A 26,484-nucleotide genomic window follows, 5' to 3' on the forward strand; every position below is an offset into this window, starting at 1 on the left:
GGCGGAGGCGTCCAAGAGAGGGAGGGTCTCCCTTGCGGATAATTCCGCATTAGACACTGATAGCAGCTCCGAGTGGCGTCCCAGGCGGAAGCCCCTGGCCAAATCGTAAGTACTCAAAGGCACTTACGCACATATATATGCAGCTTCTTTACTTCGTGGTTTTTAACATGTTTCAAGGTGCTTCCATTGTGGAAGAACACCGTATCCTTATGGGTACGGTGGTTGAGAAGGTTCAGTCCGCTAAGAGCGGACTGACCGAAGCCTGCGTCAGCCTTCTAACAGGCTTTGAGGTATGTGACGGAATTATGCAAAAAGAATGCCATAGTATAGACAGTAGCCCATGAGACTCTGTCCGCTGTTCGAAAAGAAAGGCCGGACAGAGGATCAAATAATTTTCGTAGGAGACTAATCATGTGTGTGAATAAGCAGACGTCGATGCTGGCTGCAACCTCCCATTCTGCCGAAGCCTCCAAACTGAAGCAGAGGCTGGGGTAGGCCGATGAAGAGCTCGGCCGTGTCAAAAAACGACTAGAGGACGAGCAAGGTATGCAATGGCCTATTCAGATCGAGAATGATATGAATTGTTTGTGTTGATCATGTTATCATGATATTTCGTAGGAGCTGCGGCCGAGGTGGAGTCCCTCAAGAATGCGCTGGCCGAGGCCCAGAAAAAAGCGGAGAAGGAACAAGCCGCCCGCAAGAAACACGGGTCAAGGGTCGGGGAGGTTCAGCAGGAGCTCAAGGACGCCGTAGAGAAATGCAAGTCCTTGGAGCGCAAGATTACGGACCAAGAGTCCGAACTTGCTAAGGCCTACCAAAACACACAAGAGGCCCGGGTTAAAGCGCAGGAAGCCCTCCGGGAAATCCAGAAGGCCAAGCAGATTGCGGCGGGTAAGGCCTTTATTATGCAGAGCAAATTTGTGAAGAAAAGGTATCTCTTACTGACCCAGATTTGGAGTTCTCCAGGAGCGTTTGCAGATCTGCCTCACAGTGTTGCTGATGCCGCGGAGTTCTTCCGAGCCGACGAGGGGAGCTCAATGGAGAAGTTGTTCTGGTCGCAATACCTTGCGCCAGAGCATCCGGTGTCCCTTAGCGATCAGCTGACCGAACTGCATAGGGTGGCCGGATTGGCCATGAAGGATTTGATAATCCGTTTATGGCCTGCCGAAGCCATGCCCAGCAGCCACTTTGGGCTCGTGAAGCGGCTTGTCGATGCCTGCTCTCGGCTTGATGCCATAAAGCGGCCAGTCTGCATGGAAGGTGCGCGGATGGCCTTTGCCTGTGTCAAGGTGCAGTGGGCGAAGATGAATGCCGTCAAGCTCGCGATCGAGGGACTGCCTGCGGGCGAAGAGCACTGTACGCCCGAGCGGTATTTTGATGATGTCCTGGAAGGATCCCGCATTGTGGAGAGCCTGTGTGCGAAGGACATTATCTTTGAATGAATGTATTCATGTTATCCAGTCCTGTATTATGGAACAAAGCCTATATGTGATATATTGGTTATTGTTGTGTGAAAATATTTCCTCCTGTGCGGCCGTTTTATTAAATTTGAGGGTTGGCCAGTCGTCGGCTTCAGCCCCCACGTAGGTAGTATGGGGGTGTTCGGGTTGGAACCTAAACACACTTGACCCAAGAGTTTGGTCCTTTAAGGAGGTGTTTAGTGCAACGAACCAGGCAATCGAACTATTTGGCTTTATCACCCTCACTTAGCCATAGGAGTTTGACAATAGGAGTGTTGGCGCAGCCCCTAGCTAGTATTTGTTTTATCCAGACTAGGGGGCTGTAGACACCTGATCGGGTGGAAGCCGATCCGTTGCATAATGTGGAAAAAATCACAAGAGATTTATGTTTAGCCACCAAATAGCTGACCAGCTCTCGCCGCATCATGACAGTGAGTTTTCGGCTTTCTCTACTGAGGTGTTTATCCAGATAAACCAGAAACACAATCGAAGTAGTTCTCCCTTTACTACCCTAGCCGATAGATGGAACGTAAGGTAGCAAGCACAGGAGCCGGCAACCCAACTATTGACCAAAGACATGATTCGGAGCCGATGCATATAATGCTATATTCGGGGCGCCGAATGATACTGTAAAAAGTGTTCAGACTTGTTGTAAACGTATGAAGCACAATGGGGCCCCTGGCGAGTTAAGTCGTACCAAAGGGGACGGGTGCCATCAATGAAAAACAGTGAAACAAAATGAAGGAGTAAACCAGTGACACATATATTGGGCCGGAAACTGTTTCCATTATAGTCTGATTGATACGTCAAAGCGTATTTGTACAAATAATGCGATAAGCAACAGGGCTATTTAACATGCCAAGACGGAGGGGAAGCTGCGTGCGGGTCCTGAGAACAGGTAAAGTGATCGTCAAGAAGATCATCTGGATATTCCACCACACGTCTATGCTGCTTTCCTCCTTGCTATGTGATTCTTCGAGAGGATCGACGATCGGGGATTCAATAGGGGCCCGTGGAAAAGAAACCTGAAAAGGATAGAAAGGAAAGGTAAAGTATGAGTGTCCAGAGGAGGTCGAGCTGTATTGTGGACCGTGGTAGAGTTATGCCTCCGTCTTTGCCCATGGTATTTTTAGTGCGTACTTATGTACGCGCGGTACGTACGCCGCAATTTGATCGGGACTGAGACGGAAGCCGAATTGCTCGTCGAACTCCTGACGAGCTGGACTGTCCTGCCGCGGAGTAGTCTGGACTCGTTTAATAGTGTCCGGGGGCTTGGCCGCCGAATTGATGTTCTGCTTGGTAAGGCCGCCCTGTACTTTCGCTGCGAGGGCCGCGGTGTGCTCCTCGGTATGGAGGGAGCGTTCCATGTTTTCATTGACTGTTATGACACCGCGTGGTCCGGGCATCTTGAGTTTGAGATAGGCATAGTGTGGCACCGCATTGAAGCGGCAAATGCCGTTCGTCCGAGCAGTGCGTGATAGCCACTGCGGAATGGGACGAAGTCGAAGATCAAGTCTTTGCTTCGGAAGTTGTCGGGCGATCCGAATACAACTTCCAATGTGATTGAGCCCGTGCAATGGGCCTCTACACCTGGTATTACTCCTTTAAAGGTAGTTTTTGTGGGCTTGATCCTTGACGGGTCGATGCCCATCTTGCGAACAGTGTCCTGATAGATCAGGTTAAGGCTGCTGCCACCGTCCATGAGGACTCGCGTGAGGTGGAATCCATCAATGATTGGGTTGAGGACCATTGCGGCAGAACCGCCGTGACGGATACAGGTCGGATGGTCCCTACGATCGAAAGTGACCGGGCAAGATGACATGCATTGAATTTTGGGGCGACTGGCTCTATCGCATAGACATCCCTGAGCGCGCGTTTGCGCTCCTTCTTGGGGATATGGGTAGCGTATATCATGTTCACCGTTTTGACTTGGGGGGGGGGGGGGGAATTTCTTCTGTCCCCCTGTGTTCGGTGGACGGGGCTCCTCGTCATCGTCCTCACTTAGCGACCCCTTCTCCTTATTCTCGGAATTTAACTTACCGGCCTGTTTAAAGACCCAACAGCTTCTGTTGGTATGATTGGCGGGTTTATCAGGGGTGTCGTGGATCTGACATGGTCGATCGAGTATTCGGTCCAAGCTGGATGAGCCCGGATTGCTTCTTTTAAATGGCTTCTTCTGCTGACCGGACTTGGAGCCACTGAATCCGGCGTTGACCGTCGTGTCATCAGTATTGTCACCGTTGCTTCGACGCTTGTGCCTGTTGCGTCGGGGCTTGCCGTTGCTATTTCTCGCTTCAGAGGTGCCAGGTTCGCTTGTACTGTTGCTGCTATGGGCTCGCCAACTATCTTCGCCCGCGCAAAAGCGGGTCATAAGTGCCGTGAGGGCTGCCATGGACCTTGGCTTTTCTTGGCCAAGGTGTCGAGCGAGCCATTCGTCGCGAATGCTGTGCTTAAAGGCCGCTAGGGCTTCGGCATCCGGACAGTCGATGATTTGGTTCTTTTTAATTAGGAACCTAGTCCAGAATTTCTGCGCCAACTCACCGGACTGTTGAACTATGTGACTTAAGTCATCGACATCCGGACGTCGGACGTATGTACCTTGGAAGTTGTCGCGGAAGGCGTCTTCCAGGTCCTCCCAGCTGCCAATGGAGTTTTCCGGCAGGCTGTTTAACCAGTGCCAAGCTGGTCCCTTGAGTTTTAGCGGGAGGTATTTGATGGCATGAAGATCGTCACCGCGGGCCATATGAATATGGCACTACTAGGAAAAGGGCTATAGCTAATATGGACATTAATGGCGCACCATATATGTGGTGCACCACTGTGTAGGTACGCGATTAGTGTACATATAACTAATGGCGCACCACACCCACGGTGCGCCACTACTAACAATTTTTTTTTCCAAAACTAGTAATGGCGCACCAGGGGACAGTGCACCATTACTAGTTTTAACTAGTAATGGCGCACCACACACTCTGTGCGCCACTACTAACAATTTTTTTTTTACTTTTCTTTCAAAGCTAGTAATGGCGCACTGTTCCTTGGTGCGCCACTACTAACATTTACACATCACACGTCTGAGCCTTACAACAAATTCACCAAATGCACCCCCCTGGACCGCCTTTTCAGTTTCAAAAAAATAAAAGAAAATGATAGAAATGTCAAAAAAATAAATGAAATAAGATTCCCATGTGATATGTGGTCTAGTTGTTAGCAAAATTTACAAACATGAATTTTCGACTTTTTTGCAAAATCTCTCGAGAATTTGTAAAATGGACATAACTTTTGCATACGAACTCCGATGAAAAAGTTTTTTATATGAAAAATCATCTACTCGAAAAGTTACATCCGATTTCAATTGGGGGAACCCCGTTGAAAATTTTCAAAATCCCCAAAAACCTAACAGAAAAAAGTTATGGGGCTTTCAAGATCTGGAGAGGCAAAAAAATCAAAAAAAAATTCAAACTCAGTAATGGCGCACCTGCCCATGGTGCGCCATTACTATCTTCCCGCCTTCAAAATTCAAACTATATCAAAAAATTAAAAAAAAAATAGTAATGGCGCACCTACCCAAGGTGCGCCATTACTATCTTCCCACCTTCAAAATTCAAAATAAATAAAAAATAAAAAAATGTTAGTAATGGCGCACCTGCCCACGGTGCGCCATTACTATGTCGTATATATGGCTGGGCGGGGTCCTCTCCTCCTTACCTCTTCATTGTTCTCCTCCACTCCACCTCTCCTCCACTCCATCTCCTCCTCTCCTCCACTCCATCTCCCCTCCTCTACTCCACCATACTCCCCTCCTTCTCTCCGGCGACCTCCTCCTCCTCCTCTCCAGCGACCTCCTCCTCCCTCCTCTCCTTCCCTCCCCTCACGGTTTCTCCTCCCTCCTCTCCGGTGAGCTCCTCCTCCCTCCTCTCCGCTGATCTCCTCCTCCCTCCTCTCCGGTGATCTCCTCCTCCCTCCTCTCCGGTGAGCTCCTCATCCCTCCTTCCATCCCCTCACGGTTTCTCCTCCCTCCTCTCCGGTGAACTCCTCTCCGGTGACCTCCTCCTCCTCTCCGGCGATGTAGGCGAGCTCCTCTCCGGAGACCTCCTCCTCCTCTCCGGTGACCTCGGCCCTCCTCTCTGGCAAAAGAACGTACAAGATCCAAAAACGAGAACAAAACTTGAAAAAATATCGTGCAAAAAAACAAGCAAAAAAAAGAGCCAAAAAAGGGCAAAAAAATCGCGATCCAGATCCAAATTCAAAATTCAAAAATAGCAATGACGCACGGTGGGGGTTAGACGGTGCGCCACTACTATTTTCCCGCCTTCAAAATTCAGAAAAAATTCAAAAAAATTCAAAAAAAAAAGTTACCAGTGGCGCACCTGTAGCAATAGTAATGGCGCACTACAAGGTGCACCACTGTTACCTGCAATACTAATGGCGCACCAGAGGTGCGCCATTAGTATTTGTTACTAGTGGCGCACCTATAGTGCGCCATTAACAGCCAAAACAGGTGCGCCACTAATTAGCCTTTTCTTAGTAGTGTGGAGAAGAAATTCTTCAATCCATACTGCAGGATCCGTTGTTCCATCATATGATTCGATATTCACGGGTTTAAACCCTTCTGGGAATTCATGCTCCATTACTTTATCGGTGAAGCAGAGGGGGTCTGCGGCGCCTCTATATCGGGCCAAGTCACGACGCAGCTCGGATGGAGTCCGTCTGCGGTTTTCGGCCCGAACGTGGTTATGCTTGTCATGTCCGGCTAGATAGCCGTCGTCGCGCGCCGGGGCACGCCCCCGCGATCCGTAGATCGATCTGGTCTGACCTGCTCTATTTTCCAGGTCCTGCCGCAGGTCATATGTATATCCCCGAGCTGTTGTGTCTCTACCTTTACGGCAAGGTAATAGAGGCTGGTGTTCGGCTTGAGTTGTCGTTTTGTCACGGCCACGTGCTGGACGGTCGGCCGCGGTATGCGCTGATGGTAGGGGTTCCAGCACCTCATCGCCAAATTGAGGTAGTAGCTTACGCTTCGGGTAACTCTTGGTTGGGCGCCCGATACCGTATTCCTCGGCTGCCAGGACATTAGTCCACCTGTCGTTGAGCAGATCTTGATCAGCTTGAAGCTGCTGCTGCTTCTTCTTCAGGCTCCTTGCGGTGGCTATTAGTTGGCGCTTAAAGCGCTCCTATTTGAGGGGTTCTTCAGGCACGATAAAGTCTTCGTTGCCGAGGCTCACCTCATCTTCGGAGAGTGGAAGGTAATTACTATCCTCTGAGTCTTCGTTTACAGCCTGTTCATCAGGGCTAACTTGCCCATCTTCCCGATCGTCCTGTTCGGAGGTTGGCTCGACGGGGTCTTCCTGGTCTTCGGCGTCGTCCGGGGTATTGTTGTTTCCGGTGTCGGTATTGCTGTCTTTTTCGCGACGTGATTTAGAGCGGCGCCGCTAACGTGTAACAACCCCAAAATTGGCTTATCGATTTTTGTGCTGTTATTCCTTCCTGGCACTCATTTTTCAAAAATTTCTCCTGAGTTTGCTGGATGACTCTGATGATTCTTGTCATTTTCAACCTTTCAAAACCTTGCTCATGTCTTTGTCAGTGGGCAAGACCTCATTTGCATCATCTCAACCCTCTCAAACCCTAATTCCAAAATTTTGGAATTTGGATATGCCCTTTGTGCATACAAAGGAGCCATCGTTTTCCTTGATCTGTTGATCTTCCCTATTGTTCCCAGAGATCCTCCTATCTTTCTGAACCTTGGATGTGCAAAAATATTGCTAAGTCTCATGCAATATTTTTGAATTGTGATTTATTCCTTTTCTTGCCTTTCTGAGGAATAAATCCAAAGGCATAGCTAGCCATCTCCTAAATTCATGCGAATTGGTGAAGTTGATACTTATGCCTAATCCAAGTTCTGGCAAATATATTGGCCATAATTAAATAAGGAAAATTGTCTTTTCCTATTTAATGCCAATATTGCATTTCTGACATTTTCCAAAGGAACTACTATTTTTATAGCAGAGAAAATTCCCACATAAATTGTGGAGCTTGTCCTTGCTATATATTCACTATTTCCATCCTTATCTCATGTTCCACAGATCAAAAATTGGGCACATGATCCAATGCAAGTTTCTGCCTTCTCTGAAATTTTGCAAAGGAAGTGCTTTATTCCTAATTTCAATTGAGCTGCAATTTGGTAGGGTGATTAACATGGACAAATAACCCATGGATGCCAAATATGAGCTCAATCCATTCATCCTAGCTCCCTGTGCAATTTCTTCAAAGTTTCTGACTAGAGCACAACTTTGTGAAGGAAGTACCTTCATAGAATTTCCAAATGGGACGAAACTTTTCCATCCTCTCAGGTATCTCAATTAGCCTCCACCTAAATTCAGTTCATTTCATTGAACTATGTGAGCACAGGAGCAATTCTTGGTTTCTGTCCAATTTTTCAGTTTGTGAAGCAACTGCATCTGATCTTGCTCCATTATGGCTGAAACTTTTTCCAGACCTTCTCCTCTCCATATGATCCATCTCCACAAAACTTTGGCTCATTTCAGTTAGCCATTTGCCTTGAGGATTTTTCTCAAGTTTCAGGACAGAGGAGATGTTTATGAAACAAGTACCATTTTGGAAAGTCCATTTGGTATGATATTTTTGCAGCATCTACCTATGATCAAATCATCAGGCTTTGCCAAGTTTTAGCCCAATCCAATACTCCTAGTGAGTGCTTGTTCATCATTCAGCTTCTGGACCAGATCTGGTAGTTGTACAACAACTATGGTAAATAGTTGTCCAAATGACCTCATAATTCCTAGGACTGTAGTCCTTTCTGAAGGAAATATGCCCTAGAGGCAATAATAAAGTTATTATTTATTTCCTTATCTCATGATAAATGTTTATTATTCATGCTAGAATTGTATTAACCGGAAACATGATACATGTGTGAATACATAGACAAATAGAGTGTCACTAGTATGCCTCTACTTGACTAGCTCGTTAATCAAAGATGGTTATGTTTCCTAGCCATAGACATGAGTTGTCATTTGATTAACGGGATCACATCATTAGGAGAATGATGTGATTGACTTGACCCATTCCGTTAGCTTAGCACTTGATCGTTTAGTATGTTGTTTTTGCTTTCTTCATGACTTATTCATGTTCCTATGACTATGAGATTATGCAACTCCCGTTTACTGGCGGAATACTTTGTGTGCTACCAAACATCACAACATAACTGGGTGATTATAAAGGTGCTCTACAGGTGTCTCTGAAGGTACTTGTTGGGTTGGCGTATTTCGAGATTAGGATTTGTCACTCCGATTGTCGGAGAGGTATCTCAGGGCCCACTCGGTAATGCACATTACAAGCCTTGCAAGCATTGTAAGTAATGAGTTAGTTGTGGGATGATGTATTATAGAACGAGTAAGGAGACTTGACGGTAACGAGATTGAACTAGGTATTGAGATACCGACGATCGAATCTCGGGCAAGTAATATACCGATGACAAAGGGAACAACGTATGTTGTTATGCGGTTTGACCGATAAAGATCTTCGTAGAATATGTAGGAGCCAATATGAGCATCCAGGTTCCGCTATTGGTTATTGGCCGGAGACGAGTCTCGGTCATGTCTACATAGTTCTCGAACCCGTAGGGTCCGCACGCTTAAAGTTTCGGTGACGATTGTATTATGAGTTTTTGTGTTTTCATGTACCGAAGGTAGTTCAGAGTCCTGGATGTGATCACGAACATGATGAGGAGTCTCAAAATGGTCGAGACATAAAGATCGATATATTGGACGACTATGTTCGGACACCGGAATGGTTCCGGGGAGTATCGAACATATACCGGAGTACCGGGGGGTTACCGGAACCCCCCGGGGAGTTTAATGGGCCAAGATGGGCCTTAGTGGAGAAGAGGAGGGGCGGCTAGGGCTGGCCGCGCGCCCCCTCCCCCTCTAGTCCGAATTGGACAAGGAGGGGGCGGCGCCCCCTTTCCTTCCCCCCCTCTCCTTCCCTTCCTTTCCCCCTCCTACTCCAAATAGGAAAAGAGGGAGTCCTACTCCCGGTGGAAGTAGGACTCCTACCTGGGGCGCCCTCCTCCTGGCCGCCGGCCTCCTCCCCCTGATCCTTTATATACGGGGGAAGGGGGCACCTCTAGACACAACAATTGATCTCTTGATCTCTTAGCCGTGTGCGGTGCCCCCTCCACCATATTCCACGTCGATCATATCGTAGCGGTGCTTAGGCGAAGCCCTGCGTCGGTAGCATCATCATCACCGTCATCACGCCGTCATGCTGATGGAACTCTCCCGTGAAGCTCGGCTGGATCAAAGTTCGCGGGACGTCATCGAGCTGAACGTGTGCTAAACTCGGAGGTGCCGTACGTTCGGTACTTGGATCGGTCGGATCGTGAAGACGTACGACTACATCAACCACGTTGTGCTAATGCTTCTGCTTTCGTTCTACGAGGGTACGTGGACAACACTCTCCCCTCTCGTTGCTATACATCACCATGATCCTATGTGTGCGTAGGAAATTTTTTGAAATTACTACGTTCCCCAACAGTGGCATCCGAGCCTAGTTTTTTGCGTAGATGTTATATGCACGAGTAGAACACAAGTGAGTTGTGGGCGATACAAGTCATACTTCTTACCAGCATGTCATACTTTGGTTCAGCGGTATTGTTGGATGAAGCGGGCCGAACCGACATTACGCGTACGCTTACGCGAGACTGGTTCTACCGACGTGCTTTGCACACAGGTGGCTGGCGGGTGTCAGTTTCTCGAACTTTAGTTGAACCGAGTGTGGCTACGCCCGGTCCTTGAGAAGGTTTAAACAACACTAACTTGATGAACTATCATTGTGGTTTTGATGCGTAGGTAAGAACGGTTCTTGCTCAGCCCGTAGCAGCCACGTAAAACTTGCAACAACAAAGTAGAGGACGTCTAACTTGTTTTTGCAGGGCATGTTGTGATGTGATATGGTCAAGGCATGATGCTATATTTTATTGTATGAGATGATCATGTTTTGTAACCGAGTTATCGGCAACTGGCAGGAGCCATATGGTTGTCGCTTTATTGTATGCAATGCAATCGCCCTGTAATGCTTTACTTTATCACAAAGCGGTAACGATAGTCATAGAAGCAAAAAGTTGGCGAGACGACAACGATGCTATGATGGAGATCAAGGTGTCGCACTGGTGACGATGGTGATCATGACGGTGCTTCGGAGATGGAGATCACAAGCACAAGATGATGATGGCCATATCATATCACTTATATTGATTGCATGTGATTTTTATCCTTTATGCATCTTATTCTGCTTTGATTGATGGTAGCATTATAAGATGATCTGTCACTAAATTTCATGATAAAAGTGTTCTCCCTGAGTATGCACCGTTGCCAAAGTTCGTCATGCCGAGACACCACATGATGATCGGGTGTGATAAGCTCTATGTTCATCTACAACGGGTGCAAGCCAGTTTCGCACACGCATAATACTCGGGTTAAACTTGACGAGCCTAGCATATGCAGATATGGCCTCGGAACACTGAGACTGAAAGGTCGAGCGTGAATCATATAGTAGATATGATCAACATAGTGATGTTCACCATTGAAAACTACTCCATCTCACGTGATGATCGGACATGGTTTAGTTGATTTGGATCACGTGATCACTTAGATGATTAGAGGGATATCTATCTAAGTGGGAGTTCTTAAGTAATATGATTAATTGAACTTCAATTTATCATGAACTTAGTATCTGATAGTATTTTGCTTGTCTATGTTGTTTGTAGATAGATGGCCCATGCTGTTGTTCCGTTAAATTTTAATGCGTTCCTTGAGAAAGCAAAGTTGAAAGATGATGGTAGCAATTACACGGACTGGGTCCGTAACTTGAGGATTATCCGCATTGCTGCACAGAAGAATTACATCATGGAAGCACCACTAGGTGCCAGGCCTGCTGCAGATGCAGCTGACAACGTTAAGAACGTCTGGCAGAGCAAAGCTGATGACTACTCGATAGTTCAGTGTACCATGCTTTATGGCTTAGAACCGGGACTTCAACGACGTTTTGAACGTCATGGAGCATATGAGATGTTCCAAGAGTTGAAGTTAATATTTCAAGCAAATGCTCGGATTGAGAGATATGAAGTCTCCAATAAGTTCTACAGCTGCAAGATGGAGGAGAATAGTTCTGTCAGTGAACATATACTCAAAATGTCTGGGTATAACAATCACTTGATTCAACTGGGAGTTAATCTTCCGGATGATAGTGTCATTGACAGAATTCTTCAATCACTACCACCAAGCTACAAGAGCTTTGTGATGAACTATAATATGCAAGGGATGGATAAGACAATTCCCGAGCTCTTCGCAATGCTAAAGGCTGCGGAGGTAGAAATCAAGAAGGAGCATCAAGTGTTAATGGTCAATAAGACCACCAGTTTCAAGAAAAAGGGTAAAGGGAAGAAGAAAAGGAACTTCAAGAAGAACAGCAGACAAGTTGCTGCTCAAGAGAAGAAACCCAAGTCTGGACCTAAGCCTGAGACTGAGTGCTTCTACTACAAGCAGACTGGTCACTGGAACCGGAACTGCCCCAAGTATTTGGTGGATAAGAAGGATGGCAAGGTGAACAAAGTTATATGTGATATACATGTTATTGATGTGTACCTTACCAGAGCTCGCAGTAGCACCTGGGTATTTGATACTGGTTCTGTTGCTAATATTTGCAACTCAAAACAGGGACTACGGATTAAGCGAAGACTGGCTAAGGACGAGGTGACGATGCGCGTGGGGAATGGTTCCAAAGTCGATGTGATCGCCGTCGGCACGCTACCTCTACATCTACCTTCTGGATTAGTTTTAGACCTGAATAATTGTTATTTGGTGCCAGTGTTGAGCATGAACATTATAGCTGGATCTTGTTTGATGCGAGACGGTTATTCATTTAAATCTGAGAATAATGGTTGTTCTATTTATATGAGTAATATCTTTTATGGTCATGCACCCTTGAAGAGTGGTCTATTTTTGTTGAATCTCGAAAGTAGTGATACACATATTCATAATGTTGAAGCCAAAAGATGAAGAGTAGATAATGATAGTGCAACTTATTTGTGGCACTGCCGTTTGGGTCATATTGGTGTAAAGCGCATGAAGAAACTCCATACTGATGGACTTTTGGAATCACTTGATTATGAATCACTTGGTACTTGCGAACCGTGCCTCATGGGCAAGATCACTAAAACGCCGTTCTCCGGAACTATGGAGCGAGCAACTGATTTGTTGGAGATCATACATACTGATGTATGTGGTCCAATGAATGTTGAGGCTCGCGGCGTGTATCGTTATTTTTTCACCTTCACAGATGATTTAAGCAGATATGGGTATATCTACTTAATGAAACATAAGTCTGAAACATTTGAAAAGTTCAAAGAATTTCAGAGTGAAGTTGAAAATCATCATAACAAGAAAATAAAGTTTCTACGATCTGATCGTCGAGGAGAATATTTGAGTTACGAGTTTGGTCTACATTTGAAACAATGCGGAATAGTTTTGCAACTCACGCCACCTGGAACACCACAGCGTAATGGTGTGTCCGAACGTCGTAATCGTACTTTACTAGATATGGTGCGATCTATGATTTACCACTATCGTTTTGGGGTTATGCTCTAGAGACAGTTGCATTCACGTTAAATAGGGCACCATCAAAATCTGTTGAGACGACACCTTATGAACTATGTTTTGGCAAGAAACCTAAGTTGTCGTGTCTTAAAGTTTGGGGCTGCGATGCTCATGTGAAAAAGCTTCAACCTGGAAAGCTCGAACCCAAATCGGAGAAATGTGTCTTCATAGGATACCCAAAGGAAACTGTTGGGTACACCTTCTATCACAGATCCGAAGGCAAAACATTCGTTGCCAAGAATGGATCCTTTCTAGAGAAGGAGTTTCTCTCGAAAGAAGTGAGTGGGAGGAAAGTAGAATTTTGATGAGGTAACTGTACCTGCTCCCTTATTGGAAAGTAGTTCATCACAGAAATCGGTTCCTGTGACACCTACACCGATTAGTGAGGAAGCTAATGATGATGATCATGAAGCTTCAGATCAAGTTACTACCGAACCTCGTAGGTCAACCAGAGTGAGATCCATACCAGAGTCGTACGGTAATCCTGTTCTGGAGGTCATGTTACTAGACCATGACGAACCTACGAACTATGAAGAAGCGACGGTGAGCCCAGATTCCGCAAAATGGCTAGAGGCCATGAAATCTGAGATGGGATCCATGTATGAGAACAAAGTGTGGACTTTGGTTGACTTGCCTGATGATCGGCAAGCAATTGAGAATAAATGGATCTTCAAGAAGAAGACAGACGCTGACGGTAATGTTACTGTCTATAAAGCTTGACTTGTTGCGAAAGGTTTTTGACAAGTTCAAGGGATTGACTACGATGAGACCTTCTCACCCGTAGCGATGCTTAAGTCCGTCCGAATCATGTTAGCAATTGCCGCATTTTATGATTATGAAATTTGGCAAATGGATGTAACTGAATGGATTTCTGGAAGAAGAGTTCTATATGATGCAACCTGAAGGTTTTATCGATCCAAAGGGAGCTAACAAAGTGTGCAAGCTCCAGCGATCCATTTATGGACTCGTGCAAGCCTCTCTGTGATCAAAGCATATGGTTTTATACAGACTTTTGGAGAAGCCTGTATTTACAAGAAAGTGAGTGGGAGCTCTATAGCATTTCTAATCTTATATGTGGACGACATATTGTTGATTGGAAATGATATAGAATTTCTGGATAGCATAAAAGGATACTTGAATAAGAGTTTTTCAATGAAGGACCTCGGTGAAGCTGCTTACATATTGGGCATCAAGATCTATAGAGATAGGTCAAGACGCTTAATTGGACTTTCACAAAGCACATACCTTGACAAAGTTTTGCAGAACTTCAAAATGGATCAAGCAAAGAAAGGGTTCTTGCCTGTGTTACAAGGTGTGAAGCTGAGTAGGACTCAATGTCCGACCACTGCAGAAGATAGAGAGAAAAGAAAGATGTTCCCTATGCTACAGCCATAGGCTCTATCAATTATGCAATGCTATGTACCAGACCTGATGTGTGCCTTGCTATTAGCTTAGCAGGGAGGTACCAAAGTAATCTAGGAGTGGATCACTGGACAGCGGTCAAGAACATCCTGAAATACCTGAAAAGGACTAAGGATATGTTTCTCGTTTATGGAGGTGACAAAGAGCTCATCGTAAATGGTTACGTTGATGCAAGCTTTGACACTAATCCGGACAATTCTAAATCGCAAATCGGATACGTGATTATATTGAACGGTGGAGCTGTTAGTTGGTGCAGTTATAAACAAAGCGTCATGGCGGGATCTATTGGTGAAGCGGAGTACATAGCTGCTTCGGAACCAGCAAATGAAGGAGTTCATATCCGATCTAGGTGTCATACCTAGTGCATCGGGTCCAATGAAAATCTTCTGTGACAATACTGGTGCAATTGCCTTGCAAAGGAATCCAGATTTCACAAGAGGACCAAGCACATCAAGAGACGCTTCAATTCCATCCGGGACCAAGTCCAGGTGGGAGACATAGAAATTTGCAAGATAGATACGGATCTGAATGTTGCAGACCCGTTGACTAAGCCTCTTCCATGAGCAAAACATGATCAGCACCAAGGCTCCATGGGTGTTAGAATCATTACTGTGTAATCTAGATTATTGACTCTAGTGCAAGTGGTAGACTGAAAGAAATATGCACTAGAGGCAATAATAAAGTTATTATTTATTTCCTTATATCATGATAAATGTTTATTATTCATGCTAGAATTGTATTAACCGGAAACATGATACATGTGTGAATACATAGACAAACAGAGTGTCACTAGTATGCCTCTACTTGACTAGCTCGTTAATCAAAGATGGTTATGTTTCCTAGCCATAGACATGAGTTGTCATTTGATTAATGGGATCACATCATTAGGAGAATGATGTGATTGACTTGACCCATTCCGTTAGCTTAGCACTTGATCGTTTAGTATGTTGCTATTGCTTTCTTCATGACTTATACATGTTCCTATGACTATGAGATTATGCAACTCCCGTTTACCGGAGGAACACTTTGTGTGCTCCCAAACGTCACAACGTAACTGGGTGATTATAAAGGTCCTCTACAGGTGTCTCCGAAGGTACTTGTTGGGTTGGCGTATTTCGAGATTAGGATTTTTCACTCCGATTGTCGGAGAGGTATCTCAAGGCCCACTCGGTAATGCACATCATTATAAGCCTTGCAAGCATTGTAACTAATGAGTTAGTTGCGGGATGATGTATTACAGAACGAGTGAAGAGACTTGCTGGTAACGAGATTGAACTAGGTATTGAGATACCGACGATCGAATCTCGGGCAAGTAACAGACCGATGACAAAGGGAACAACGTATGTTGTTATGCGGTTTCACCGATAAAGATCTTCATAGAATATGTAGGAGCCAATATGAGCATCCAGGTTCCGCTATTGGTTATTGGCTGGAGATGAGTCTCGGTCATGTCTACATAGTTCTCGAACCCGTAGGGTCCGCACGCTTAAAGTTTCGGTGACGATTGTATTATGAGCTTTTGTGTTTTGATGTACCGAAGGTAGTTCGGAGTCCCGGATGTGATCAAGGACATGATGAGGAGTCTCGAAATGGTCGAGACATAAAGATCGATATATTGGACGACTATGTTCGGACACCGGAATGGTTTCGGGGAGTATCGAACATATCCCGGAGTACCGGGGGGTTACCGGAACCCCCCAGGGAGTTTAATGGGCCAAGATGGGCCTTAGTGGAGAAGAGGAGGGGCGGCTAGGGCTGGCCGCGCGCCCCCTCCCCCTCTAGTCCGAATTGGACAAGGAGGGGGCGGCGCCCCCTTTCCTTCCCCCCTCTCCTTCCCTTCCTTTCCCCCTCCTACTCCAAATAGGAAAAGAGGGAGTCCTACTCCCGGTGGAAGTAGGACTCCTACCTGGGGCGCCCTCCTCCTGGCCGCCGGCCTCCTCCCCCTGATCCTTTATATACGGGGGAAGGGGGCACCTCTAGACACAACAATTGATCTCTTGATCTCTTAGCCGTGTGCGGTGCCCCCCTCCACCATATTCCACCTCGATCATATCGTAGCGGCGCTTAGGCGAATCCCTGCGTCGGTAACATCATCATCACCGTCATCATGCCGTCGTGCTGACGGAACTCTCCTGTGAAGCTCTGCTGGATCGGAGTTCGCGGGACGTCATCAAGTTGAACGTGTGCTGAACTCGGAGGTGTCGTACGTTCGGTACTTGGATCGGTCGGATTGTGAAGGCGTACGACTACATCAACCACGTTGTGCTAACGCTTCCGCTTTTGGTCTACGAGGGTACGTGGACAACACTCTCCCCTCTCGTTGCTATGCATCACCATGATCCTGTGTGTGCGTAGGATTTTTTTTGAAATTACTATGTTCCCCAACACTTTCTACCCTAAGCCTCTTAGGCAACAAATTTACCTTTTACCCTCTCTGGTTTACTCTCTAGAGTGTGGCCAAGTTTGCAACAGCAAACTTGTGGAGCTTGGTTTACTCATCTCAATTTGTCTCTACCCAATCCTTTACCGTAGTAACACTCTATCTTCGAAGGACTACGCGGTAGACATGAGCTGGCATCAGTAAAAAATCCGGAGCGCGCCTTGTCCGTGGTGACCACTAGTGTAACCAGCCCAAAACGGTGGTCTAGCCACTGTTCTCGTCGGCAGCGCTGCTCCGACCGGCTATGACCTCGCCATTAATGTCCTACAGTTCCCCCTCGGCGTCCTCTTCCCTCTGGACCGCTCGCGCCCTCTGTTTTCTTCTCCGGCGAGCCATGCCAACGACCGAAACAGTGCGCTCCTGTGCACCGTCGCCTTCCTCCTCTGTTTTCTTCCTCCCTGAGCCTCCTTGGCGTTGCGTTGCTCCGTGAGCCTCTGCTGCTTGGCTGCATCCTCCTCGTCTCCTTCCCGCCGCTTCCTGTGAGCCTTGGCCGCGTCTGCCGACACTGCACCGTCGCCGACACACGGACACGTCGCCTGCCGCGTGCCACCTCCTCCCCTCCTTCTCGAGCTCTCCCCGCGGCTATAAATAGCGCCCCCAAGCTCTCTCGCAGTCCTCAATCCCTCCCCGAGCTCCCGAGCCTCTCCTCACCCCCGTTGCCGCCATGGCCGCTGCGGGCTCCACTCGAATCCCAGCCGTAGCTCTTCCCCCTCCCTCTCTGCGGTGTGCTAGACCCCCTCCAGACCTCGGTGAACATCTCCCTCCCTTCATCCCATCGCCGGAGTAGCCGTGGCCACCACCCCCTCGTTCGGCTGCCGCCACCGCTGCTCTCTGTCCCCGCCTGGCGCCACATCCCTGCTCCTCCCCGATGTTGGTTTCTCCTCTGGACGGGTGCGGTGGGCCGCGCCGCGCTCGCCGGTGGCCTCCCCTTGGCCGGAGTTGGCCAGAGCCGACGAGCCCATCGCCGCCAGGCCCAGCCGCGCCTCTGTCTCGCCTCTCTCTCTGCATCTGTTGGGCACGAGAGGAAGAAGGAGATGGGAGGAGAGAGAAGCAGGTGTGGGACCCACTTGTCAGCGAGAAGAGGGCGTGGCCCCGCTGGCCACGTCCGATAAGTGGACGCGCCCGACCCCGAAGCCGTTTCCCCGTGATGAAAGCGTAATCAGGCGAATACGTTTCCCAGGTTAGAAAGCGCATTCTTTTGTTTCTTTAGATCAAAATACATTTTCACTTCTCTGAAGGCGTATTCTCAGAAAGGCGCTTTCTCTTTTTCAGCTCAGCCAGCCGAAGTGCTTATTTTGTGAACGTTCACTAATTTAGTTGCTTTTCTGCCTAAAAAGTGAACGGCCACAACTTTGCGCTCGTAACTCCGATTGAGGTGATTCCAGCGCTCGCGTTCTCTGTTCGTCGAGCTCTTTCCGTTGGTATCATTTTAATAATGTTTTCACATAGTGAAAATGATCATTTTTCCCTTGCCCGTAAACAGCCCCCTCCGAGAGAGAACTGTTTCCGGCAAATCTTTCCGCGATCATTCCGCACTTTTTCTCGGAGTATTCCTCGACCCCCAGGCAAGCTAACCTCTTATCATGAGCCCCGAGCTTGCATGTTGACTTTGCTTGCACCTCGTGTGTGTGTGTAGTTACAGTTGTTCCTTATCGTTTTCGTGTGCAGTTATTCTGTTATGATTATCATGCATGCTTATGTTTTCATGATATCTTTTGCCATGCTAATTCGAATGTTATTATCGATATTGCTTGGAGTTCTAGGACTTATATTTGGATGATTATGTGGATGACATGTGCCTTTGGATTCTTAGTGGCTATTATGATTGCTATGATGATTGTAATGCACCGTTGATATGCTAGCACTTGGTATTGTCATGTTCTTTATGCTATAGTTGTTCACTTGAGAAGTTCGGTATTTTATTAAAGCATTTGTATGATGCATGTTCATTTTTGCATCCATGTTCATGAAGATGGAGAAGCTAATAAATTGACTTAATAATAAGAACAAACCTCCTCCATCATCGATGGGATCGAGTCATAGTGCCACCAAATCAAACTTCTTCAGTGCAGCCACATTTTGCCTTTATGGGAAGGCCTTAATGCGATCTATTGTCGTGCAACTCGCCGGTGCCTCCAAAGAGGGAAGGTTATGCGCACGCGCTACCCTGATCAGGTAGGCGGACATAAGCCTTGTGTGCCCGTTGTTGAGATTATGGTACCATGTCCCCGTGTGGGACAGTTTATGTTTTGGCCACGACGATGGTCGTTGTGTCTTTGATAGACACGGGGGCACCCAGGACTAGCCCAGTGGGGAGTGAGTCAGAGTGGCCGGGAGTGTGTCATGGCAGTAGGTCGGTTTCGTCGGAATGCCGTTGGTCCACCCGAATGGGATGACGAGGCCATGGGTTCCGTGGTGTGGGTACAGTGCGCTACCTCTGCAGAGTGTTTATAAACTCTATCGATAGCAACACAGTTCGTAGTAGGTCACACTATCTGATCTTGGTCGAAATGGAGGATAAACCTGAAATAATTAAGTTAATTAATGTGGTAACAAGAAGGTGGTGATTTGGACTATGGGATAGTCGTGAGCAATCCTGAAGATGTGTTGATATGATCACGAGACGAGGTCTCGGTGAGTGTTGGAGACCAAGTGTTGGTCCTGGTAGTGATCGCCGGAAAGATCACCGTTTGGTTACAAGGCAACCCGTTGAACCGAGTATGGTTCCGTTTGTGATCCGTGAGTGATCACCGTTTGGTTGCGAGGCAACCCATTGGTAAGAGAGTCCGAGGGACTCGGTGCACAAGTTTGGTTGCATTGCATGAGTAATATGTTTGCATTTAAAGAACCGTGGCAGAACAAGAGATGGTTGCATAAAGTTAACATGTTATGTATGCATTGGATATGATCGGTAGTTTATTTTCAGCATAGTTTCCTGATGCCATGCCATGCTTTGATTTATATGTTAAATTATGCCATGATTGGATGATATGTTATGTTTTGCTATTACCATGTTATAAGCATGTTTTGATATGCCATGTTATTGCCATGTTAGTAGATGCTATGATGTTGTTCATGCTTAGTTGATCTATATCATGCCATGTTTAGTAATTGATATGAGATAGGTTGTTGCATGCGCTTGGTTCCTGCTTTGTCTTCTGCTTGTTTGGATGCTATGTATTTGGTTGTCTTGCAAGTACATTCAATGTACTGACCTGGCGTGTCATGCCAGTTTTGTAGGTCGTACCCAAATTGTTCGCTTGATCCGTCGTTCTAGGCCGTAACCTTGCCAGTCCTGTGAGTTGTGGAGCCCAGCCAGAGTTGTTATGCTGCCAAACCAAGACTTCCGCCGCCATTTAAATAGATTCCCGCTGCCATTTAAATAGCCTTAGGGCTATGCCAGATAATTGTATTCATCAATGATGTGATCTTCTATACATGTATTTGATGAATATTCTTGTACCTGGAATGCTGTATTATGGACCTGTCGTCCGTCAGGTGTTATCCTGGGCTGACGTACGAAGGCCCCCTGCTCCATGCGGATCGGGGTGCCACATAATGTCGGCGCTTTGGTTGTATCTCAGGAGGTTTATCCTCAACTGGATTTTTCTCGTTATCGTCGTTACCCTCTTTGGGTGTATCCACCATGTACACGTCATACGAAGACGTGGCCGTCCAGCGTCCGGTAAACGGCGGGTTTTGGGCCTGCTCTTCTCCGGCATCATCGTCCATACCGTCGATGTCTTTGGAGCCGTAATCGAGCATGTCGGTTAAGTCCTCGATAGTGGCTATGAAGTGGGTGGTGGGTGGAACGTAAAATTCCCCGCTCCCAGCCCCTAGTCCGGGCTGGGCGCAGTTCGGACATTGCCCCTCTATAATGACGAGGGATCACATTAAGTCCAGAGCCTCGCTTAAAGGCGAGGTTTGGCCAGGGAGAGGAGAGTCCGTGGAATACGGCAGGAAGGAAACTCCTTGGCCGAGCTCGCACGACGCGGACTCCGAGGGTTCGGAGCTAGTGTTCGGAGAAGAATCCGTCTTTATGAAGATTGCCGGTGATAGTACTTCCTCCAGCTCTCCTACACTAGGCTCGATAGCCGCAGAGAGTCCGGCGGGCTCGAGGATCCCGTCTTCGGACCTGGTAGTGTGCTCCAGGTCTAAGGCCAGAGAGGAGGTTGGGGTCGCGAATCCTTGGAAGATCAAGTCTCCTTAGATATCAGCGACATAATCCAGATTTCCAAAACTATCTGGTGACCTGGGGCGTAGCTGTCGATCTGCTCTAGATGGCCAATCGAGTTGGCCCGCAGTGCGAAGCCGCCGAACACAAAGGTCTGGCTGGCGAGAAAGACCTCCCTCAGGGCAACATTGTCGTAGATGACTGATGGATCCATCGAACCTTCTAACGACGGTGCAGTGGAACTCTCAATGAATGAACCAATGTCGGTGTCAAAACCGGCGGATCTCGGGTTGGGGGTCCCGAACTGTGCGTCTGAGGATCGAAAGTAATAGGAGACAGGGACACGATGTTTACCCAGGTTCGGGCCCTCTTGATGGAGGTAATACCCTACTTCCTGCTTGATTATCTTGGATGAATATGGGGTTTACAAGAGTTAATCTACCTCGAGATCATAATGGCTAAACCCTAGATGTCTAGCCTGTATGATTATGATTGCCTCTACGGACTAAACCCTCCGGTTTATATAGACACCGGAGGGGCCTAGGGTTGTACAGAGTCGGTTTACAGAGGAAGGAATCTTAATATCTGAACGGCAAGCTTGCCTTCCACGCCAAGGAGAGTCCCATCCGGACATGGGAGGAAGTCTTCCGTCTTGTATCTTTACGGCCCATGAATCCAGCCCACGTCACACAGCTCGGACGCCCGAGGACCCCTTAATCCAGGACTCCCTCACCTACCACACGGGAAAAGCTCCACCCTCGACTTTTAAATAGTACAGTATACTAATTTTGTATCCATGGATTGCGCCATGGAGCAAAGCCTCAAGAAAACGGCGGTACACATGTACGAAGTATACAGCACGCCCGTCGCGTTCGCGTCGCACCCCAAATGGTCGGTCGGTCTGGCACGCCGCTCTCCGAATGGAACGCGCGTCATATTGCGTTTGCACACACATGTGGGACCGCAATTGAGAACCGACCATAGGCACACTCCCCGGCCCCGCAAGTCGGGTGAGTTAATAGAAGAGAGAGACGAGCATAGTACTAGGGAAGTGTTGTATAGGCGTTGCTGCCTGGACGATCCCTGCATGACAAGGAAGATCAGTTCATCCATGCATGTGACCAGACTCCAGCAGACACGGCTGGATTGGCTATTGTCTACATATCGTGCAAGTTGTGTTGTACAGGGTTGTAATTCCGATGAGAAATCTAAAAAAAGGTTTCTTGTCATGTCGCAATATTAGGTGTCATGTGCTTCGGATCACTGCGAGGGTTAAACAACGACAACTGGGTTCCTCCAAGGCGCTGGTCATTAAGGGCACATGCACGAAGACTACTCGGCTGCCATCTAGGTCAAGCCGGCTATGTTAATTAGGGCATCTATCGATGGACCCCTTCTCTACGAGTTTATCTTTAATTTGAGCTTTGATCCTCGTCTAGTTTGTCCGTCGGGATTCATGTTGTCTCCTTGGGGCAGTGAGGTTATGGTTTCTTGTCATGTGGCATTTTTTCATGTTACTACATTATAATCCGGTGCTTTAGATCAAAATGACGACAACTGCGCCTCCGGGGCACGTGCATGAAGACTTCTCGACATTCAATTGCGAGGTCAAGCCGGCTCCGGTAGACAAAAGAAAACTACTCCACTATATAGGCAGAAGCCTTCGTGCTTGCTTGCTAGTGTTGCTCTCTTCACACTGTCTCGTCCTCTCCAGATCTAAACACGACAGCGGTGGCCACACTCTCTCTCTGCTCACCGCTGGTCACAGATCCAGCCGGATCCTCTCTGCCGGGGAAGGTGAGAAGGTGCAACATTCACGCAGTCGTCCCCGGTGACGGCTCTTACCCACTACCGGTGCGTCTCGATCAGCGTGCCTTGCCGTTCTCTCCCAAGCACTGCTGGCTAGGGAGGGCCTCCGACCCCTTCTTCCTTGCTGCCGTAGTGTGGCAGATCCGGCCTCCTGCCGCTCACCTAGCGACATCCGGCCAACCCTCAGGTATAACTTCCTTCGATACCGGCCTTGCTCTACTTCCCGAGCTCCTGACGTTGCTGCATTTCTATCTTTTACTATTTCTCGGGGCCCCTCGTAGATAGGATCGATCGGCTGTTCGAAAGCCACCTAAATTTTTACTGTTATGAAGTAAAACTAGTTCATGCACTCGAATCTAGTACTACTTGGTTCAAACAAGGAAGAAAGGGGGTGGGGTGGGGGAAGATTTGTGACCTGAATCTAGGACTTGGTCGAAAGAGGAAATAATGGTGGCGAAAATTAGTAGAGACTGGCTATCCAACTGGTCTCTTGGTCTAATAGGGAAATAAAGGGAAACGAAGTACAAACTCAATATAAACCCGATCTATTGGTTGAAAAAGGAAAGAAAGTGGGGACCGGGGGACAAGTCAACAGAGTATTGTCCAGCACTATATTTGCTAGCCTCACACGGTATAAGGTGGCTATACCAAACAAAAATGGAACCAACCCAGATATCATGTTCTGTTGTTTGTTGCCCCAAGCCACTCTTATGTAATGCCACTGGTAAAATGTAGCAGTCGCACTTTTAAAAGTAAGGACACGTTAAACCAATGTTGTTTTCAATGTAATGCCTCTAGTAATATGAATCAATGGCGCTTTTTTCATGTCCTCCTAAATTTCCCATTAACATAAGTTGCTTCTTTAAGTTAGAAATGCAACTGTCCTTGTCTGCCTACTCTCTCATGCCCAAATACCAACTCTGTAGCAGCTGTTAATGTAATGTTGATGGTAAAATGAAGCAATGGCACCATTAAAGTAATGTTGTATTTAACGGTTGTCATAGTTAATCCTAATGCCCACACTAATATCTAGCAATGTTGCTGCTTTAGAATTTGCTACTGTCCTTGTAGGATTGCCATTCAGATAACACTAATGGAATCAGCTAATTTGCCATCTGCCAGCTCTTTGCCGTCTGCTAGCTGACGGCAAAGAAGCTCTTTGCCATCAGCTACCCAAAAGCAGACGGCAAAGAAATAGCAGACGGCAAAGAAGCTCTTTGCCATCTGCGAGCTCTTTGCCGTCCGCCAGCGGACGGCAAAGAATCTTTGCCGTCCGCTGGCAGACGGCAAAGAGAGAGGTGGCCCCCACCCCCTGCCCGTTTGGAAAAAACTTAACGGCCCACCTCTTTGCCGTCTGCCAGCAGACGGCAAAGACGCAAAAGGGCGGACGGCAAAGAGGACACTACCTAACGGCCCGTACCGCCCGCCCGTTACTCTGTTCTCTCCTCGCCGAGAACGGCCCCCACCACTCGCCGCCGCCCGGTCGCCCCACCACCCCGCCGCCCCACCGGCCCCCCGCCCCATCGCCACTGCCGCCCGGCGCCGTCGCCCCACCACCCGTCGCCCCCCCCCCCCGGCCCCCCCGCGCCCCGGCCCCCCGCCGCCCCGCGCCCCACCGCCCCGGGCCCGGCCCCCCGCCGCCCCAGGCCGCCCCCGCGCCCCGGCCACCTCCTCCACCGGCCACCTCCTCCACCGCCCCGCCCCCCTCCTCCACCGGCCCTGCCCCAGGTGAGCCCCCCTCCTTTTTTCTGTATTTTTCTGTATTTTCTGTTTTTTTTCCTTTTTAGTTTTAGTTTTAGTTTAGATTTAGTTTTAGTTTTAGTTTTAGGTTTAGTTTTAGTTTAGTTTTAGTTTTAGGTTTAGTTTTAGGTTTAGTTTAGTTTGAGGAAAGAAGAAGAAGAAGAGAAAAAGAGGAGAGGAGGAGAAGAAGAAGAGGAAAAAGGAAAGGAAGAAGAAGAAGAGGAGGAGGAGAAGAAAAAAGAAGAAGAGGAAGAAGAAGAAGAAAAAAGAGGAGAGGAGGAGAAGAAGAAGAGGAAAAGGGAAAGGAGGAAGAAGAAGAAGAAGAAGAAGAAGAAGAAGAAGAAGAAGAAGAAGAAGAAGAAGAAGAAGAAGAAGAAGAAGAAGAAGAAGAAGAAGAAGAAGAAGAAGAAGAAGAAGAAGAAGGAAAAAAAGGAAGAAAAGGAAGAATAGGAAGAAGAAGAAAAGGAAAAAGGAGGAAAAAAACCCGACCCGACACGGCACCCCGACGCCGACCCGGCACCCCGACCCCGACCAGGCACCCCGACACGACACCCCGACCCCTAGACCCCGACCCCGACCCCGACGCCCTGACCCCGAGCCTGACCCGACACCCCGACCCCGACACCGACACGGCACCCCGACCCCGACCCGGCACCCCGACCCCGACCCCGACACCCCGACCCCGAGCCTGACCCGACACCCCGACCCCGACACCGACACGGCACCCCGACCCCGACCCGACACCCCGACCCCGAGACCCCGACCCCGACACCGACACGACACCCCGACACCGACACTCTGACACCACACCCACCCTTACCCCGACACCGACACGGCACCCCGACCCCGACCCGACACCCCGACCCCGACCCGACACCCCGACCCGACACCCCGACCCGACACCCCGACCCCGAGACCCCGACCCCGAGCCTGACCCGACACCCCGACCCCGACATCGACACGGCACCACGACCCCGACCCGGCACCCCGACCCGACACCCCGACCCCGAGACCCCGACCCCGACCCCGACACCTCGACCCCGAGCCTGACCCGACACCCCGACCCCGACACCGACACGGCACCCCGACCCCGACCCGGCACCCCAACCCGACACCCCAACCCCGACCCCGACACGGCACCCCGAGACCGACACGACACCCCGACCCCCGACACCTCCCGAAAAGGTGTTCTTTGGCCTTCCAGAAGCCGACGGGGTCATATATTTGTGAATTATTAGTTAGGTCATATATCTTTCGATTTTGTTATGAAAAACATCATATATAATTGTGTTGATCGGGTAGTTTTAAATGTGCAGTTGTTTCATCGCTGCGAGGTTTGGTGTTCGACGACCTCGCCGTGCATTTGATGAGCTCTGCCCCTTCGTTCGTGGGTGAGCACAAATGACATGTCCTCCTCCCCCATTAATTATTTGATCTATTCCGATGAAACTTGATAGCTAGCTATATATGTGTCTTGAATCATCAGTATGCGTAACCAATATGTGTCTCCCGTTCGAAAGCGTCATAGTTATAAATATGCATGCATTTGCATATTTATAACCTTGATCCTTTTGAATTGTCCAACACTATCCATGGACAGCCCGAGTATGTTTAGATTGGGTTCGTTTTCCCATATGCTTTGCTCCAGATCCGACGCATAAATTTCGTAAGTGCCTCCCCTGTTGTTCTCCGGGTACACATCCTCTCTGTTTATTGCAGAGACGTGTATCAGGAGAACAGCGGGGAGGTGCTGCCGAAATTTTG

Source organism: Aegilops tauschii, chromosome 7 (genome assembly GCF_002575655.3).
Source record: "Aegilops tauschii subsp. strangulata cultivar AL8/78 chromosome 7, Aet v6.0, whole genome shotgun sequence".
Taxonomy (NCBI): Eukaryota; Viridiplantae; Streptophyta; class Magnoliopsida; order Poales; family Poaceae; genus Aegilops; species Aegilops tauschii.